This window comes from Lactuca saligna, chromosome 7 (assembly GCF_052625555.1).
Source record: "Lactuca saligna cultivar CGN05327 chromosome 7, ASM5262555v1, whole genome shotgun sequence".
Classification (NCBI taxonomy): Eukaryota; Viridiplantae; Streptophyta; class Magnoliopsida; order Asterales; family Asteraceae; genus Lactuca; species Lactuca saligna.
Genome location: NC_136423.1, coordinates 168819477 through 168827777, shown reverse-complemented (window position 1 = coordinate 168827777; position 8301 = coordinate 168819477).

Here is an 8301-nt window from a genome sequence, read left to right as displayed (position 1 = left end):
TTCACAAACAAGATCGACGCTCCCTATGGCGAACTACTCGGCCGAATAAATTCTTTGTCTAACAGCTCCCGTAATTGTGTAGACAACTCCTGCATCTCTAAGGGAGCTAATCAATAAGGTGCTTTGGCTATCGGAGCCACACCAGGAACCATGTCAATCCAAAACTCCATATGTCTCTCCGGAGGCACTCTAGGAAAATCATCCGTGAACACATCTTGTGTGACATCCGGATTTTACCAGGTATCTTATAAATATAATTTTGTCATATTGTGAGAGGGACTCGGCGAGTTGGAGCTCAGACTCGCCGAGTAGAGACGCGGAATTGAACATTGGTGCGCGCCTGGACTCGGCGAGTCCAGGATATGGACTCGGCGAGTCTGCGCTGTGTAATGAAACCCTAAATCTCCGGGTTTGAGGCCTATTTAAAGGGCCTTATGGCCGTCATTTGTGCTCACCCAACCCTCAGTGAGTGTCCCTTGTGTTCTTGAGCTATTTGTGAAGAGAAAGGAGCCATTCTTGATCTTGTGTGTGTGTTATTTAGCAAGAAGAAGGAGACCCTAGGCAAGAGGAAGCAAAGGAGGTTGCTATTTCATGGATTTGGAGCTTAGATCATCACTCTAGAGGTATTATCTCGGACCATTTTCTGTTTAGTGAAGCATGATGCAATTTAGGGCCCGTGGTGGTCATTTATGGGATGATTTGATGCCCATTGGTTCCCTCTTCGAGTTGAGGCCATGGATCTGGATCCATAGAGGTCCAGAAAGCCTCACTCATCAAGCTTTATGAGTGACAATAGAGTCTTTGACCTTGTGTTGTAGTATTTGAGTCATAAACATCATATATGGTCATAAAGAGGTTGTATGTGCATCAAGATTGTAACTTTACGTGCTAAATGAGCTTGGAGGGACTGGATCTATGGATTAATGAACTGGATCTGACCTTTAGAGCAAGATTGAGTCAGTGAATGGCATGGACTCGCCGAGTCCGAAGAACAGACTCGGCGAGTAGCATGAATGTTGCCCGACCACACTGTGAGTGGCCTCGCCGAGTTAGGAAAGGTGGACTCAGTGAGTCAAGGGGGAGTCAGAATGGATAGGTGGACTGAGTCTAACTGGACTCACCGAGTCGTTCTTGAGACTCGGCGAGTTGAGTCGTGGTGGCCCCACAACTCGTGCCAGGTGGAACTCGTCGAGTTGAGGGAATGCTCGACGTGTCAAGGGAGGATTCCAGGGAAATTGGTGTACACGCCCAGACTCGCCGAGTCGCCTGGGTACTCGCCGAGTCCGGTCAAAGTTGACCGTTGACCGTTGACCAGCGTTGACCTAGATTGACTTGTTATAGTGTGGTCAACCCTAGTTGGGAAAGTGTTAATTAGAGGTATATTGTGCTATAGAGGGACGACAGCTCGACAGGTCGAGTGATTAGCGATTTCAGGGTTACGATTTACCGAGACACGCGAGGTGAGTCTTTTCACTATACTTTACCTTGAGTATGTAACCAGAGTTATGTGATAGAGTATTTGTATGCTATGTATGTTATGTGTTGTACTGCATTACTTCTATGCGTTTGATGTTGTGCATGTTTACAGAGTTAGAACCGGAAGGTTCACAGAGTTAGAACCTGAGGGTTCACAGAGTTTGGGTGCACGGACCCACAGAGTTATAGCCTCGAGTGGCTAATATGTGTTATATGTAGTATTTTGGGGAACTCACTAAGCCTTGTGCTTACAGTGTTGATGTTATTGTTTCAGGTACTAGTGACGACCGCGGGAAGGCGCCGGCTTGATCCGTACACACACACATTCGTAGCTTGATATCATGATCTTGGGATTTGTATTGTCTTGTTTGGATTATTAAAATGGTTGTTTAATGAATATTAATGGAATTATGTTTTATAAAAATTGAAAATTTTGTTTTGAAAATTTTCGGTGTTACAAATTGGTATCAGAGCCTTGGTTTGAGGGATTCGGGTACACCTTCGGGGGTATTTGAACTCAAACTGAGGAATTGAAGAGATATTTCAAAATAAAACCAAAGTTTTCTAAGAGTAAAGGATTTTCCAGGAAGAAACGTGTGTACGATCAGCTAGCGCCCGAACGGTGAATTCCCAAAATACCTTTATATTATGTGATAATTATTATTAATGTGATGTATTTGCATGCTAGAGTAGGCTAGGTATTGCTAATAGGACTAGAGTGGCCTGTTTTGTGATGCCTTAGCCAAGGGAGGGGTGAGCTGCTATGAGATGCTGAGAGTAATTAGGTAGCAGCTAGGATTTTGTGTGAGACCTGTTACAGAGTGATTTAAGTATAATAGAGTACTTGGGGATTGGGATCCGAAGAGGAAGATTTGGGGTGTGTACTGAGACGGTGCGGACAGTAGTATTGGGCCCGTACTACTGAAAGCACCGGTGCGGTACACAGTCTAAATAAGAATCTTGGGACACCAAGAATCAAGGAGGGGTAGATTGTCGGGTGTGAGAATGTTCGAGTGAATTCTAATTTATCACATGTTGTATTTCAGAGGTTGATCATGGTGAGGACACGACACATGCCGGAGGGTGCCGGAACTAGTGATGAGGAGATTCGACAGATCATTCATGAGGAGGTGGCTGCGGTCATCAGAGCTGAGATACCAGAGATGTTCGGGTCTATCAAGACCGCGCTGATTGAGACATTTGACGAGCGTTATGCCGCTCTTACTGAGGCTGCTGTTGCAGCGGCTACCGCAGCGATCGCTGCGGCGAGACCCCAGGGAGGTGATGCGACACTGTTCCGAGAGTTCAGCAACACCAAACCACCGGAGTTTGATGGTACGCAGGATCCGGTGGCAGCTATGAGGTGGATATCTGATATGGAGGGGTGCTTCTTCACTTGCTCATCCCCTGAGCATTTGAAGGTTCGGTTCGCGCTGAACCAGCTTCACTTGGGAGCGAAGGACTGGTGGAAGTTTGTGACGGTGCACTTCACGCCTACTGAGCTTGCGGCAGTGACCTGGGAGAGGTTCACTACCATGTTTCGAGACGAGTACGTTCCCCAGGTGGAAAGGAGCGTCTGGCACAGGAGTTTCTGACCCTCAAGCAGGGTACCGAGTCGGTTACAGCGATCACGAGGATGTTTCATGAGAGGGCGATGTTCTGCCCTGAGCACGTGTCCACCGAGTAGGCACGTATGAGCCGCTACCTGAGTATTTTGAGACGGGATATTCGGGAGTTCGCTGCGAACTCCTTGTATCGGACATTTGCCGAGCTTCAGGCAAATGCTCGGAAGAGGGAGATTGAGCTTGAGACTCAGGCCAGGGAGGAGGCAGAGTCTCTGGGGAGGGATCGGCGGCCGGCACAGTCCCAGCCGGCAGCCAAGCGGGCCAAGCCCGCTGACCCCCGACCCGGGAGCCAGAAGGGCCGCACTTGTGGAAAGTGCGGCAAGGGTCACGATGGAGTCTGTCGAGCGGGGTCTTGCTACAAATGTGGTAAGGAGGGGCATATGGCCAAGGACTGCCCCAAGGGGTTTACAGTGTGCTTCCACTGTAACCAGACCGGACACCGGAAGGCAGAGTGTCCGCTGCTGCGCGGAGCATCTCAGGGGTCTGCTCCCGCCGCCATCAGAGCTACTACTACAGAGAGTCGGCCCGTGAAGGCCGAGGCACCGAGGGCTCGGGGGAGAGCTTTTCAGCTGACTGCGGAAGAGGTCCGCGTTGCACCCAACGTTGTGGCTGGTACGCTTTCTTTTTATTATTTATTTATGGTGTCGAAATATTATGCTTATATTATGCTATGCATAGGTACCTTCCTTGTGAATTCTGTACCTGCTTTAGTGTTATTTGACTCGGGTGCGAGTCGATCTTTTGTATCTTTGACATTTAGTCAGCATATCAGTGTTAGTCGTGGGACACTAAGTCGGCCCCTGCGGGTTTCCATAGCCACCGACAGAGTGATTTGTGCCACGGAGGTCCTCCGGGGATGTGTATTGGAGATTTTTGGGGTTGAGTTCCCGATCGACCTGATTCCTATTGCGATGGGTGATGTTTGTGTTATAGTGGGTTTGGACTGGTTGAGCCGATTCGGCGCGGTTATCGATTGCGAGCATCAGCTGGTGACTATACGAGATCCTAGTGGGGGAGTTCTTTCGGTTTACGGTGAGGGTACACGTTCTGGATCAGCCTTTTGTTCGGCTGCTAGGGCGAGGCAGTGTCTACAGTAGGGCTGTAAGGGTTTTGTGGCGTATGTGATGGATACGCGAGTGATCTCCGAGAGACCGAGTTCGGTGGATGAAGTTCCGGTGGTGCGTGAGTTTCCAGATGTCTTTCCCGAAGAGTTACCAGGTGTGCCTCCCGTGAGGCAAGTGGAGTTTGGTATCGATTTGGTTCCGGGAGCCGCGCCTATCGCTAAGGTGCCGTATCGCCTTGCGCCTCCAGAAATGCAAGAGTTATCCTCGCAACTTCAGGAGTTGCTGGGGAAGGGGTTTATTCGGCCGAGTAGCTCGCCGTGGGGAGCACCCATCCTATTTGTGAAGAAGAAAGATGGCTCGCATCGCATGTGTATTGATTATCGGGAACTGAATAAGCTGACGGTCAAGAACCGTTACCCGTTGCCGAGGATCGACGATTTATTCGATCAGTTACAGGGAGCATCTTGGTTCTCCAAGATTGATTTGAGGTCAGGCTATCATCAGGTGAGATTACGGGACGAGGACGTCCAGAAGACGGCATTCAGGACGCGTTATGGGCATTATGAGTTTGTGGTGATGCCTTTTGGGCTCACCAACGCCCCGGCTGTGTTCATGGACCTCATGAACAGGCTATGTCGGCCGATGTTGGATCGGTCGGTGATTGTGTTCATTGATGATATTCTAGTATATTCGAGATCTAGAGAGCAGCACGAGGAGCATTTGAGGGAGGTTCTTGGAGTTTTGAGATCGGAGAAACTTTATGCAAAGTTTTCCAAGTGCGATTTTTGGTTGCGGGAGGTCCAGTTTCTGGGACATCTCGTTAACCAGAAGGGGATATTGGTCGATCCGGCCAAGGTTGACGCAGTGATGAGGTGGGAGGTGCCAAGGTCACCTTCTGAGATCCGGAGTTTCCTTGGGTTAGCAGGGTATTATCGGAGGTTTATTAAGGATTTCTCCAAGATTGCGGTTCCACTCACCAGATTGACCCGGAAGGGTGTTACATTTCTATGGGGTCCCGAGCAGCAGACCTCCTTTGAGACGCTTCGCCAGAGGTTGTGTGAAGCTCCGGTATTAGCTCTTCCGGAAGGGATGGAGGGTTTTGTGGTATTCTGTGATGCATCGATTTTAGGACTGGGAGCAGTACTGATGCAGAAGGGACATGTGATAGCATATGCATCGAGGCAGTTGAAGCCTCACGAGACGAGGTACCCCACACATGATCTGGAGTTGGGGGCAGTGGTGTTCGCCCTCAAGATTTGGCGGCACTACTTGTATGGGGTTCGTTGTAAATCGTGCGGTAAAGAAGGTGGTTAGATGTGGTCAAGGATTATGATTGCGAGATTTTTTACCACCCGGGCAAGGCTAATGTGGTAGCCGACGCGTTGAGTCGCAGGGCGGAGAGTGCTCCACTGCGAAATGTATGTTTGCGACTGACTGTGATAGCTCCAGTTCTGGACGCCATTCGTGGGGCACAGGCCGAGGCTGTGCGTCCGGAGATGCAGAAGAGAGAGCGGGTCGTTGGGTTGGTTTCGGAGTTCGTATCGAATAGTCGAGGCCTTATGACTTATCAGGGCCGGATCTGGGTACCGTTTGTAGGCGGTACACGTACTACATTGATGGAGGAGGCTCATAGATCGAGATTTTCAATCCATCCCGGGGCTACAAAGATGTATTTGGACCTAAGGAAGGAGTATTGGTGGCCTTGTATGAAGAGGAATGTCGCATGGTTTGTCGAGAGGTGTTTGACCTGTCGAAGGGTAAAGGCCGAACACCAGAGACCGCATAGCAAGTTGCAGCCATTGGAGGTTCCCGAATGGAAGTGGGAACAGATCACTATGGATTTCATCACCAAATTGCCAAGGACTGCCAGAGGAGTCGATGCAATTTGGGTGATTGTGGATAGGTTGACGAAGAGCGCTCACTTCCTTGCCATCAATGAGAGTTCTTCGGCGGAGAAGTTGGCAGAGATTTATGTGAGGGAGGTTATATCTCAGCATGGGGTGCCGATCTCGATCCTTTCAGACCGCGATGTGCGTTTCACTTCCCGCTTCTGGAAGAAATTTCATGAGGAGTTGGGTACTAAGCTGCATTTTAGTACCGCATACCACCCCCAGACCGACGGCCAGAGTGAGCGGACGATTCAGACACTTGAGGACATGCTTCGGGCATGTGTATTGGACTTTGGGGGTAGTTGGGATACGTATTTGCCCTTGGCGGAGTTTTCCTACAATAACAGCCATCATTCGAGCATCGGTATGCCGCCCTTTGAGCTGTTGTATGGTAGGAGGTGTCAGACTCCCATATGTTGGGGAGAGGTTGGGCAAAGGGTAATGGGCAGTACAGAGATCGTGAATCAGACGACAGAGCAGATACATCTGGTCAGACAGAGGTTATTGACCGCTCAGAGCCGACAAAAGAGTTACGTGGATAGACGCCGGTCCGAGCTGGAATTTCAGGTCGGCGACCTTGTTCTCCTGAAGGTTTCTCCTTGGAAAGGAGTGATCCGGTTCAGGAAGAGGGGCAAATTGGGGCCCCGGTTTATAGGTCCGTTTCGTGTGATCAAAAGGGTAGGCCGGGTAGCCTATCGGCTGGAGTTACCAGCAGAATTGGGGCAGATTCACAACACTTTTCATGTATCGCAGTTGAGGAAATGTATAGCCGACGAGTCGGCAGTGGTTCCATTAGAGGATATTCAGGTAGATGCAAGCCTGAATTATGCTGAGAGACCAGTGGCTATTAGGGATCGGAAGATCAAGATTTTGAGGAACAAGGAGGTACCTCTGGTATTGGTACAGTGGCAACATCGGAAGGGATCAGAAATGACCTGGGAGCCGGAGGGTATGATGCGGGAGCAGCATCCGGAGCTATTTTAGAGCGAGACTTCGAGGACGAAGTCTAGTTCTAGTGGGGGAGAGTTGTAACATCCGGATTTTACCAGGTATCTTGTAAATCTAATTTTGTCATATTGTGAGAGGGACTCGGCGAGTTGGAGCTCAGACTCGCCGAGTAGAGACGCGGAATTGAACATTGGTGCGCCTGGACTCGGCGAGTCCAGGATATGGACTCGGCGAGTCTGCGCTGTGTAATGAAACCCTAAATCTCCGGGTTTGAGGCCTATTTAAAGGGCCTTATGGCCGTCATTTGTGCTCACCCAACCCTCAGTGAGTGTCCCTTGTGTTCTTGAGCTATTTGTGAAGAGAAAGGAGCCATTCTTGATCTTGTGTGTGTGTGTTATTTAGCAAGAAGAAGGAGACCCTAGGCAAGAGGAAGCAAAGGAGGTTGCTATTTCGTGGATTTGGAGCTTAGATCATCACTCTAGAGGTATTATCTCGGACCATTTTCTGTTTAGTGAAGCATGATGCAATTTAAGGCTTGTGGTGGTCATTTATGGGATGATTTGATGCCCATTGGTTCCCTCTTCGAGTTGAGGCCATGGATCTGGATCCATAGAGGTCCAGAAAGCCTCACTCATCAAGCTTTATGAGTGACAATAGAGTCTTTGACCTTGTGTTGTAGTATTTGAGTCATAAACATCATATATGGTCATAAAGAGGTTGTATGTGCATCAAGATTGTAACTTTACGTGCTAAATGAGCTTGGAGGGACTGGATCTATGGATTAATGAACTGGATCTGACCTTTAGAGAAAGATTGAGTCAGTGAATGGCATGGACTCGCCGAGTCCGAAGAACAGACTCGGCGAGTAGCATGAATGTTGCCCGACCACACTGTGAGTGGCCTCGCCGAGTTAGGAAAGGTGGACTCAGTGAGTCAAGGGGGAGTCAGAATGGACAGGTGGACTGAGTCTAACTGGACTCGCCGAGTTGTTCTTGAGACTCGGCGAGTTGAGTCGTGGTGGCCCCACAACTAGTGCCAGGTGGAACTCGTCGAGTTGAGGGAATGCTCGACATGTCAAGGGAGGATTCCAGGGAAATTGGTGTACACGCCCAGACTCGCCGAGTCGCCTAGGTACTCGCCGAGTCCGGTCAAAGTTGACCGTTGACCGTTGACCAGCGTTGACCTAGATTGACTTGTTATAGTGTGGTCAACCCTAGTTGGGAAAGTGTTAATTAGAGGTATATTGTGCTATAGGGGGACGACAGCTCGACAGGTCGAGTGATTAGCGATTTCAGGGTT